Below are 11,054 nucleotides of genomic sequence, written 5' to 3' on the forward strand. Positions count from 1 at the left end.
ATCCACCCCACGGCACTAACAACAACAAATAACTATCCACGACCAGCGTTTAATAGCCTAGGTACAACATTCATCCCATTTAATGTTTTATGTTAAAATTTGCATAGCAACCAGCCTTCTAAGTTAACTGTCTTTTTATAGTTTACTCCAGCAAAAATGTTGTCATTTGCTCATCCCTGGAGATACTCCCAGTATAGACAAGATACCTGGTTGGGGCAACTGTGGGTGTAAATGGACCTCACATATGTGGCTGTTCAGATTCCCAACTCGCATTGTTCTGGATATTTGAGGATTTCAAAATCCAACATGCCATATAACTGAGGTCTTGCTGGATGTACTGACATTTAATCCCAGGTATCATTCTCAGACCCATAAAACACGCACATGATAAATATGCTTTGTTATGAAACCATTATTATCAAATGTAAATTTTAATGATCCTTTTTACATCTATAACTCAAAAAGCCAGTGACTAATAAACACTCGGATAATGATACTCAGGGTACCTGTTTATCCGTATCCTAGATATCACCTGGCCTTTCACAGGAGGTGCGAATCCTAGTACGCCTAAACTGGAGTGACAAACACTTGTTAAACTCAGGCTAAAACTTCCAGGAACAGCCACATCTTCTTTTGTTCCTTCTTCAAAACTTCCATACAGATGTAACCCAAGAGGCCGTTTTTTCTAATTTCACTGTCTGTTGGCAGTTCTCTCATGAACACTCCACACAAGCGTGCATTGTATATTCAAGGGCAATTAAGTTGCTAATAGTCAGCTATTTCCAAAGTCGCCTGCTGCAGATGATGATATATCATAGAGCATCTGATGCCAGCAATGAAACTGGAAAAAGAAGGCTATGTTTTTCCCTAACTCTTGTGAATAAAAGAACCCAGCATATCTGAAACAAAGGGCCAAAGTCTTGTAGAAAGTGCTTCATGTTGAGCTTACTGTACGGTTTGGCACTGCTGTGTGAATCGGCTTACTATGCACGTGGGAAAAGGAAAGAGAACGGCATATTTTTTTCCTTTTAGTCATACCACATATTCTGTCTTTCCTTACAAATGCCTTCTAAAACACTTAAGTAAGATAAGATGCTTTCCCAGATAGAAATGTTTTAGTTCATTAAGCCTTTTCTTCCAGAATATAATTCTGTGCCTGACTGGTGCTTTATTACAGATAAGAGAATCATTCAAAATTAAAAGACATGAAACGGAGCTCTTCTAAGCAATCACTTAGACCATTTGAGGGAAAAAAAATACTCCCATCAAACACAATTTTTTAATAATAAAATGGACACAAACATTTGTCCAAAGTTCCGTTAACCCGATTTCACCTCATGCTCTGAACGGCTTTGAAATGTGTAATGTAAACAGCTGTGCAGATGCCTAAAGCTGCCTTTTCCGCAGGTAAGTTTTTCTTGAGTTCCCTTCTTCGGTTCTTTTCTGAAAGTGAGCAGCCCGCAGGCTCTCCTGGGGACCCTGGCGCTCCCCCTGCTGGCCTGCGGGCACATTGCCTGCCTGTCTGACCTGAGACCAGAGGCCACCCTGGCTGGGCCGGTTGGTCCCTATGGGACCCAGCTCAGGCGCTTAATGTCAGTACTGTGTAAGTGGATTTTTCATCCCTTTTGGTTTTGATATCAGATCCTTAGGACAAATGTACTGTGAATGTGTGTCCTTAGACACTTACAGGGCACTCCAACGAGGGCAGCTAGATGCACCAATATAAGAAGCAGACATCACCCAACACCGGCAAGGATGTGAAGAAGGCAGCTTGGCCCCGGGTGCCCCCTCTTCGTCCCCACTGCCTTCTCCCCCACCAGGCTTGTTCCCTAAATTCCTGTTACTGCATTCCATTTAAATTACGGGCACAATATAGGCAAAAGGCGTCCCCTTTCAGAGAATCTGACATTTTAAACCAGCAGTTGAAATGTGGGACCAAAGCCTTTTTCCTACAAAGGCATTTCCAGAATCTTCGCACTTATGTAGCAGCCCCCCCCCCACCCCTCCCCAGCAGCTGAACTGCACTGAGAGGAGTGAGCTCCCTGCCTCCCCCAAGGCCAGCCCCGATTATGGGGCAGATCGCAGGGGGCCGGCCCTTGGCCTGCAGCACAAATGCCGGCTGTGGAGCAGACTTCTTTTGTCCTCCAATATTATGCAAATAAGCAAATCAAATTAAGTACCTGAGATTTTTTTTTTTAATTAAGGGTTTTGATTAGACGCTGATCTGTTGTAGGCAGAAGAAGAAGAAGAAATTTTATTCCAAAACCCCAGATACCCCGGCTTTTCTGCAAGTCTTCAATGAGGGCAGACCTCCCAGAATTGCAGGGAGCTCGTCTTTTGATTTTCAGGTGGGTGAGCCCCTGGGACAAGGGGTGAGAACTGAGCCTGGGGATAGCAGAAGGAGAGAGAGAAGTGGTATAACTTATTTAAAAGTCAAACTCGGCTGCTCAGCTTGTCTCGAATTCTAGTGAGTAACACCAAAGAAAGCAGCAAGCTCTAGTGCATATTTATCCAAAAGAGGTTCTTTGAGTCTCGTAAACCAGAACTGGAAGGTTGGAAGCCCCTATAGCCCCAACTTAGACCAGTGACTGGATTTCACCGGATAAGAATGTTGTAGCTGGAGGGTCTTGTAGACCCGGGCGTGTGACCCCTTCATCAGGAAGCACTTTTATCTTCCACCCCATTCTGCCTGCAGGAGAAGGCAGGCAGAGGCAGCAGGCCCTGAGGGAGACATGCGTCATTATGGCCTTCCACAAAGTAGCCAAAATCATTCTCAAAAACAAAAGCCAGCTTTTCTCTTACATGAGCTGGGCACTGTGCCAAGCACCTCCCCTCACCATCTCATTTGATTTTCACAAAACTCTGTGAGGCAGATATGGTACTCTTAAATTCACTCCCCTCTAGAGATGAAGAAATTGAGGTTAGGGGATGAGTATCCTGAACAGGATCAGTAAGTAAGTAAGAAGCTTGGATTTACACCCAATGCTAGAACACTGCCTGGCACACGGTAGGTGTGCAATAAATATTTGTTGAGTGAGTGAGTGAATGAATGAAATGTGGGAGAGGCTGAAGCTAAGGAAACAGACTCTGAGACAATGATTAAGTCATGAAAGTTGGTAACTCCAAGGTGAGATATCATAATAGGAGAAAAAGAATGAACACCTGGGTTTTGCAGAGCCAGACACATGATTTTAGACAAGTCAACACTCCCCAGTCCTCTTTTCTTACAGTAATTGGAGCTGTGCTTTGGGCAATCTTAGCTGGAACTTGGCGTCCTGGATTTTGGCCAAGCAAGTTACATGGAGCCACTCTCAGATGGCCAGGTGGAACCAAGCAAAAGTTACTAAAAATAGCATCTCCAGGAATTTCCAAATCAGAGTCAAGAAGACAATCTCTGATCAAATCGCCATTTGGAAGAAGGCTGGGCTGATCAGGCGCAGAGCCCAGCTAGACTTCCGGGGACCTGGGGAGCAGGTTCTTTCATCATCTTATCTCCCCAACTCCCGCCAATCGTAGTAGGGTATTGGATGTCAAAGTGCAATGTCGTTCTCATCCCATTCAGAAGGCCATCCACCGACACCGTTTCATTCTTTACCTGATTGAAAAATACAGATTCAAATGTTAAAAATAATACAATGGATGATAAATATATGAAAAGATGTTCAACCTTCCTAACAATCAATTAAAGATACAATAATGAGGTATCATTTTTAAGTACCAACCTGACAGAGACCAAAAAGAGGAATAAAGCCCAGTATTGATCCGTGTGTAGGAAAAACGAGATGCTGCTGTACTGCTGGTGGAAATACAAAAGAGTTCAGCCTCTTGAGATGGTAATTTGGCAGCAGATGACATGAGCCATCACAACGCCAATGCCTTTGATTAAACAATTAGAAACACACGATGAAGAAATAATGGAACCAGGATGTTCACTGCAGTGGTTCTAGGTATTTTCACTGCAAGCTTCTTTGCCTCAAGCAGTTTCCCCACAAACACTTTCGCTGCACAACTAATTGCCCATAGGGCAATTTTGCCTAAAAGATAATAACTGGCTGATTGACAGTTTTGGTTTCATTGTGGTTTCATTTGATTACAAATGGTTTTCATTATGAAACGTGAAAAGTGAATAACAAAATTAAAAAGGCTTGACTGTGAAAAATAAAAATATAAGATATTTGAATGTAAATATTTGAATATTTAAATGTGTGTAGATTCATGACAATACTGCACAAAGAACTGATTTTATTTTGTGGATTGTTACCTAAGTACTTTGTCTTCCAAAGTGGTATACTTTTTGTTTTTTGCTTGTTGAATCATCTTCTCTTCAGCATCACACTTTTTTTTTGCTAAAATGTCTTCCTTGGTTAAGAGAAGTATCAATTTCATCCAAATACTAGGATGCATATTTGTAACCAAATGAAAACCATTTGTAGCTAAATGAAACCCAAACTGTCAATCAACTGGTTATTTTCTCTTTTACGGCAAAAGTGCTTTTACAGCCAATTAGTTGTTGTGCAAAAATGTTTGCAGCGAAACTACTTCCAGTGAAAGTGCTCCTGGCAAAGAAGCTTTGGGAGAAAATACTGGCCATGCGTTGCAGTATTGTTTATAATAGCAGAATGTGGAACCAAATTCAATATTCAACAAGAGAAGTATGGATAATAAATGCATACAATAGAATATGATGTCATTTTTAAGAATGACAAGATAGTTTAACTGATTTGCATGGAAAGACATCCGGGATATTTATTAAACAAATAAAAAAACACTACCAAACAGCATGAATGGAGAGAGTTAGCTAGCTAGACATCCAGGCAGTCTGTAAATGGCACCACAGACTACTAACAGCAGTCCCCTCTGGGTGATGGGATGGTGGCTGACTCTCACTTCTCCTTTACGTTTTCAGATACTGCTGATTATTTTAAATCCTGTATCATCTTCATAATCATTAAATGAGCAAATCAATAAGGCCATTTTAATTTTGTAAAAAAAAATAAAGTGAGTGTAGCCACTACTGCCTAGAAAATGAATATGTACAGCTTCTGACATCTGTGCCAATTCACGAGAACTTTCTTTTTAATTAACAAAGGAAATTTGATTGTTACGGCAGAAAACAAAAACAGGAAAAGAAAAAACAAAACAAAATATATTTTAAATGAAACAACAAAGCATAATATACAAATGTAAGCTACTCATAAACTGAAAATATAAAACAGCATGATAGGACTAGCCCATGAGATCCCCCCAACCTTGACCCTGGACTTACCAGCTATTGGAGGATCTTATCAAGTAACAGTGGTTAAGGCTGTGTGTCCTGTGCAGGGAAAGACAGAGCAATGGCTCTCAGTACAGAGAATGCAGACATGGGTCCAGGAACTTACAGGGATTCAGAAAAAGAAAAGGAAAAAATTAATTTAGATTCTCCCTAGCTATTACTATGCACCAGAATAGATTCCACAGGAGTCAAAAATTTAAATGTAAACACTAAATCCTTGAGTTAGTCAAAGAAAGCATAAGTAAATATTTTTATAATCTCGGAGCGGAAAACTTCTTTCCTAAGCATAATGCCGAGACAGAAACCATAAAGGAAAAGATGGAAAGATTTTGCTATAAAAAATTAAGAAATGAAAAAAATCTTTGATATATGGCCAGCCCCGTGGCGTAGTGATTAAGATCAGTGTGTTCCACTCCGGTACCTGGGGTTAACAGGTTCAGATCTCAGGTGCGGACCTACAGCACTTGTCAGTCACGCTGTGGCAGCAACCCACATATAAAGTAGAGGGAGACTGGCACAGATGTTAGCTCAGGGCTAGTCTTCCCCAGAAAAAAAAAAACCACCTTTGATATAGAAAAATATACTTTAAACAAAGATAAGAGAAAAAAATAGAAACATATATTCATAACAGGCTGACAGACAATGGTTTTATGCTCAAAACATAAAAAGCTCCAACAAATCAATAAGGATGGATATAAGTAGAAAATTAACCAAATGGCCAATAACCACGAAAGGATAAAATTGAAGAAATGCAAATTTGAATGATGAGATGACATTTTTTGGTGTCTCAGACCAAACAGACTAAAGTCTATCTGATAACAGATTCCAGAAAAACACACCTGGGTCCCACTGCAGCACTGTTTCTTATTAGATATGCTGCAAATTCCAAAGAATCTTATTCTTTTAATTCCCCTCGTTATTTAACTGTGCTAAGTAAACCTTGGTTTCTTCTATAAAATGAGAATCAGAGCAGAATTTTCACCAGAGGGCCATGTGTGAATGTATTAGTTTCCTCTTGCTGCTGTAACAACTTGTACAAACCTGGTGGCTTACAATAACACAGATTTATTATCTTACAGTTTCGGAGGTCAGCAGTCCGCAATCAGTCTCACTGGTTCAAATCAAGGCATCAGCAGGTCTGCGTTCCTTCTGGAGGCTCTGAAAAAGAATGTGTTCCCTTGTCTTTTCCAGCTTCTAGAGGCGCTTGCAACCTTTGGCCCTTCCTCCATCATCAAAGCCAGCAGCATCGCATCTTCCAATCTCTCTCTGACTCGACGTTGTGCTTCCCTCTTCCATCTTTCAAGGACCACTGTGATCATATTGGGCCCAACCAGATGATCCAGGATCATCTTTCTTTCTCAAAATCATTAAGTTAATCACATCTTCAAAGTCTTTTTTACTATGTAAGGTAACATATTCACAGTTTTCGGGAATTAGGATGTGGACATCTTCAGGAGAGCCTTACTCTGCCAACCACAGGGAACATAATGAATCAGTGCATGAAAAGCATCAAACTCAGAGCTTGGCAAACAATACTGAAGGCACTCAAAACATGTTCACTGTTATTACGAACCATTAATGACCGGAGAAAGATATGCTATCTGGAACTGATAAGGTGGGGAAAGAAGCACCTGTAAACACAGCTGGTGGAGGAGAAGAAACTAGAGAACCAATTAATTTTGACATAACCTTTGAGCAGGCTCTGGGTTTACAGGAATCACTGGACGTGTGGGCCCCACTTGACATACATGGATATTGTTGCAGCCCTGTTTATGATAGCGAAAAATAAGAGTAAATACATCCCAAGATATCCATGTCATGGAATACAGTACACCAGTTTGAAATTATTATGTAGATGTCCAGTTATTCACATAGAAATTGTTTCACAATAAGCTAATCAAAAGGTAGTTTCCGAGGAGTACCATTTCCTTGGATTCCATTTTTGCAAAACACAGATGTGTGCTACCATGTGCATCTATGTAGGAAACCTGCAGAAGACTGCACAAGGGTACCAATGGGCGAGAGGATTCCAGGTGATTTGGACTGTTGCATACTTCTGAGTGTTATGAATTTTTTGCACGATGGACAGGGGTCCCTGGTTTCGCAGGAGATGGGTTTTCCTTTCTTGGGCACCACTGACAGCATCATAGAGGGAGGAACTAACACCAGGGATCCAAGAGCCAAGAGGCCCAGTGGCTGCATGTACCTTCAATTTTTCTACAACTCACTCTCTACACATACAGAATATTTCCCCTCCCAACCCTCATGGGGTTGTTCTTGGAGCAAAATGAGAAAAATCAAAAGAATAAAAAGATCTGGACACATTCCAGAAATTATTCCTCTAGGAATCTGACCACCACCGGCCTCAGCTTCAATGAGAGCAGAGGCCTGCCTCCCCTCACCTGGCACAGTGCCTGCATGGCGGGTGGTCCGACACCCCAACTCTTCTCCATCTACTCAGGGTCCCCTGCACTTCCATGCACACTCTCATCTCCCTCCTTGCCTGGCTAGCTCAGTTTAAGTATTGCTTCCCTGATCCAACAGACTAATCACAAGCTGTCACATGTCAGCAAGTTTGTCTGTTTTCAAGCCCAGGACCAGAATAGGTGATGAGAGATTAATCCCATGGGGGAACCAGGAAACGGTACAAAACAGAACGAGGCACCCCAGAATTTTCCCTCAAGGGGCAAGGGAGCTGGGCTATTTATCCATCAGCTCCTAAGTCCTTGGTCCAGATGGGATGGCAGCATTAATTCCCAGGCGCTCCAGGTCTGCCACGGCTGCAGTGGCCGGTAGGGCTTCCCACAGGCTGAGGAGGAGTGGGGAGGGAAGAGCTATCAGACAGAAAGGGGCGGCTACTGTAGCTGGAAGCTGGGCACCCTGAAAGGTCTGAGGGACACAGCGAGGCAGCCGCAGGAACAGCTGACAGACTCGTAATGACACAGGTAACTGTGCATGTATTTGTTAAACGTCGGTCTGCCTCCTCAGCCTGAAAACTCCACAAGGGAGGGGCTTTGTCTACCCTTCACCCAGCGCTATCTGCAAGGGCCTAATAGTGTCTGGTACACAAGGAGACATTCGGCTAATATTTATTCAATGAAAGAATACATGAGAGAGTGAATGAATGAATGTCCAGATAAGCTCTTGTCTAAACAGACTGTCTAAACAATCATAAAATATGCCAGAATTTCAGAAAAGACTTGAATTATCAATCGACTTGAATTATCACCTGCGACCCAATAAGACCTCAGTGTTCTTGCCTTGTCGTTAATGCTGTGGTTTTGTCCAAGTTCAATCTCTAGAGTTGAAAATACATAAAAAGGATCAAGCAGCACATCTGGTGATGAACATTCTAAGATATTCCCATACAGCATGTGCTGGCCAGATCCGGGCCACAAGCTAAAGAATGGATTTTACGTTTTTAAATGATGGAAAAACACAAGTTATTTCAGCACACTTGAAAACCGTATGAAGTTCACACTTCAGTGTCTGTAAATAAAGTTTCACTGGAACGCAGCCATGCCTGCTTGTGTATGAACTGCGTGTGGCCGCCTTTGAGCTCTCGCCGCAGAGCTGAGCAGTGTGACAGAAGGCTGGTCCTGCAAAAGCCTAAATTATTTACTCTCTGGCCCTTTGCTGGAGTTTGCCAGGCAGCCAGGGCACTCCATACGGCAAACGATGCACCTGTGAGGCGCTCTGTCCACACCAGCTGGAGAAACATCCCCCTAATTGGGACCTGAGGCCCTCTCAGGCACGACTCTTCTTAGGCACAACTCAGTTCATCCCCACGTGACACCAGCCCAGATCCTCAGCAGAATCTCCTGCCCAAACTCCACCCTTGGCCCCTTTCTCCTGTGGCCAGAAGAACATTGAAGCTGTATAATCTCTTCCTCCTTCTCCTCTCTGCAGGATTCCTGTGGCTCCAAGTATTTCTCCGACCAGGGAAACATATCGTTCTTTCTGACCAACTTGTCTCATCAGATTCTCTTAGTTCAGTGTATTCTCTCCCACCGATACAACAGAACGTAGAAAACACAACCAAACATGCATGACCACACACAGAGCCCTTATGAGATACATTTCCCATGAATATTGCTTAATCTAATAATTTTCCCTGTTTTAATACCATCAATTTCCCTCCTGATCAGTGCTACCCATCAGGAAGTAACTTCAGGTAATTAACATTTTTACATTTTTAATTATGAAATCTTTCCTGAGCTGGCAGGGTGTCAGAGATTAGAAGCATCAGGCACCAATGGTGCTGTGATCTGAGGACTCGTTCCAACCTGGAAAATCAGTGTGGAAGTGAATTTGGGCCCCGGGCTGTGCCAGTATCCCTCTTTAAGTGGAATTGGACATCGGCACAAAAAGTGGGGCTCAGAATAGGAAGTTGTGCTTGGTGGCCAGCCTTGCTCTAAAATTTTGACTCCAAAAGCAAAATGCGACTTTTGTAAGGGTGCACCAGCACTCTGTCTTTAAGGGGACCGAGCGAGCCCGGACACTTGAGCTCACCAGACCCAGGTCGCAAGACAGTGCAGACCAATTCCCTTCTGACAGCCACTTCAAGGTTACCATCCAAACTCCCGCCTCACCTCTGAAGTCACACTTTAAACGTTTTCCTCTCTCTGATCTACTTTTTATTTACGTCACAGCCCTCTCTGGGGCACATTTTATTAAAGAATTCGGTTTAATACCCTTGCACGTATCAAAAAAGCATTTTGGGTGTTCTCCAATTCATAGACCTCTGTAGAAGAAGTAAACCCTCATAGAAACGTCACAGAAGGCTGGGAAATGAGGGTCCAAATGGAAAGAATAGCAGGAAAGCAACCTGTACACACAGTCCTGCTTGACAGTCTTGGTGGTTTTCTGGACAATCTGCCTGGATTTACCTTCCTCTCAAGGTCACCTCGGCTCAGACCATGGGGGTTTTCTCAGCGCTTTCCTCTGCATCCTTTGGCTGATCATCACCACTCTGCTGAGAAGGGTAGCAGGAAGACGCTTTCTGAACTCAGAGAGGTTCCAAGGCTTGTCCAAGACCAAGGCCGTGGAAGAGAGGCCAGGGTCACCCCCACGCTGCCTTCTCTCCCTCTCAGGTGACATACCACACCCCACATGCAGGAGGCCCTCTGTCAGCATTTCCTCTTTCTCTATTTTCCTCCATCAGTCAGATTACAACCCAAGACATGTCCATTCCTATCTTTGTTACCAATTTCACTCCGGTGGGACTCTGACCCACATTCGGAGGAGCCCCAAGGAGGGGCCCACAATCCATCCCTTCCTCAGAGGGTTCTTTCCTGTTCGGTGTTGCAGATTTGAAACAAAACCAAAGCTGAGCATTCAACAGCACAAGCTTTTATTCAATAGCCAAAGAATGGAGAAGTGGGAACTATGTTCGCAAATCAACCTCTCAGCTCTTGGGGCAAGTAAGCAGCTGTAGTAAGAGGTCAAGGTAAGGAAGGGAGTAACATTCATAGTTACTCCGGGAACTGGGTAGGCTTCTCAGGGGAACAAGGGTGGCACCTCCTTTCTTTCCTTATTTGGTAATATCCTGCCATTGCCATGGCAATTGTAAACTGTCATGGCGCTAGTGGGTGTGTTATATAACATGGTAATGTATTTATTACAATGAGCATATAATGAGCTGTGGGGTCTATATCAGGTCAAGTCAGACTGCCATGTTGCCTTCAACTGGTTTTAACTGGTTCTAACTATATATCTCAGCCATCTTCTCCGTCCTCTCCTTGTGGTTTCCTATAAACTAAGGAGAACGTGTTAGGCT

This window comes from Equus caballus, chromosome 1, assembly GCF_041296265.1.
Source record: "Equus caballus isolate H_3958 breed thoroughbred chromosome 1, TB-T2T, whole genome shotgun sequence".
In the NCBI taxonomy this organism is placed as follows: domain Eukaryota; kingdom Metazoa; phylum Chordata; class Mammalia; order Perissodactyla; family Equidae; genus Equus; species Equus caballus.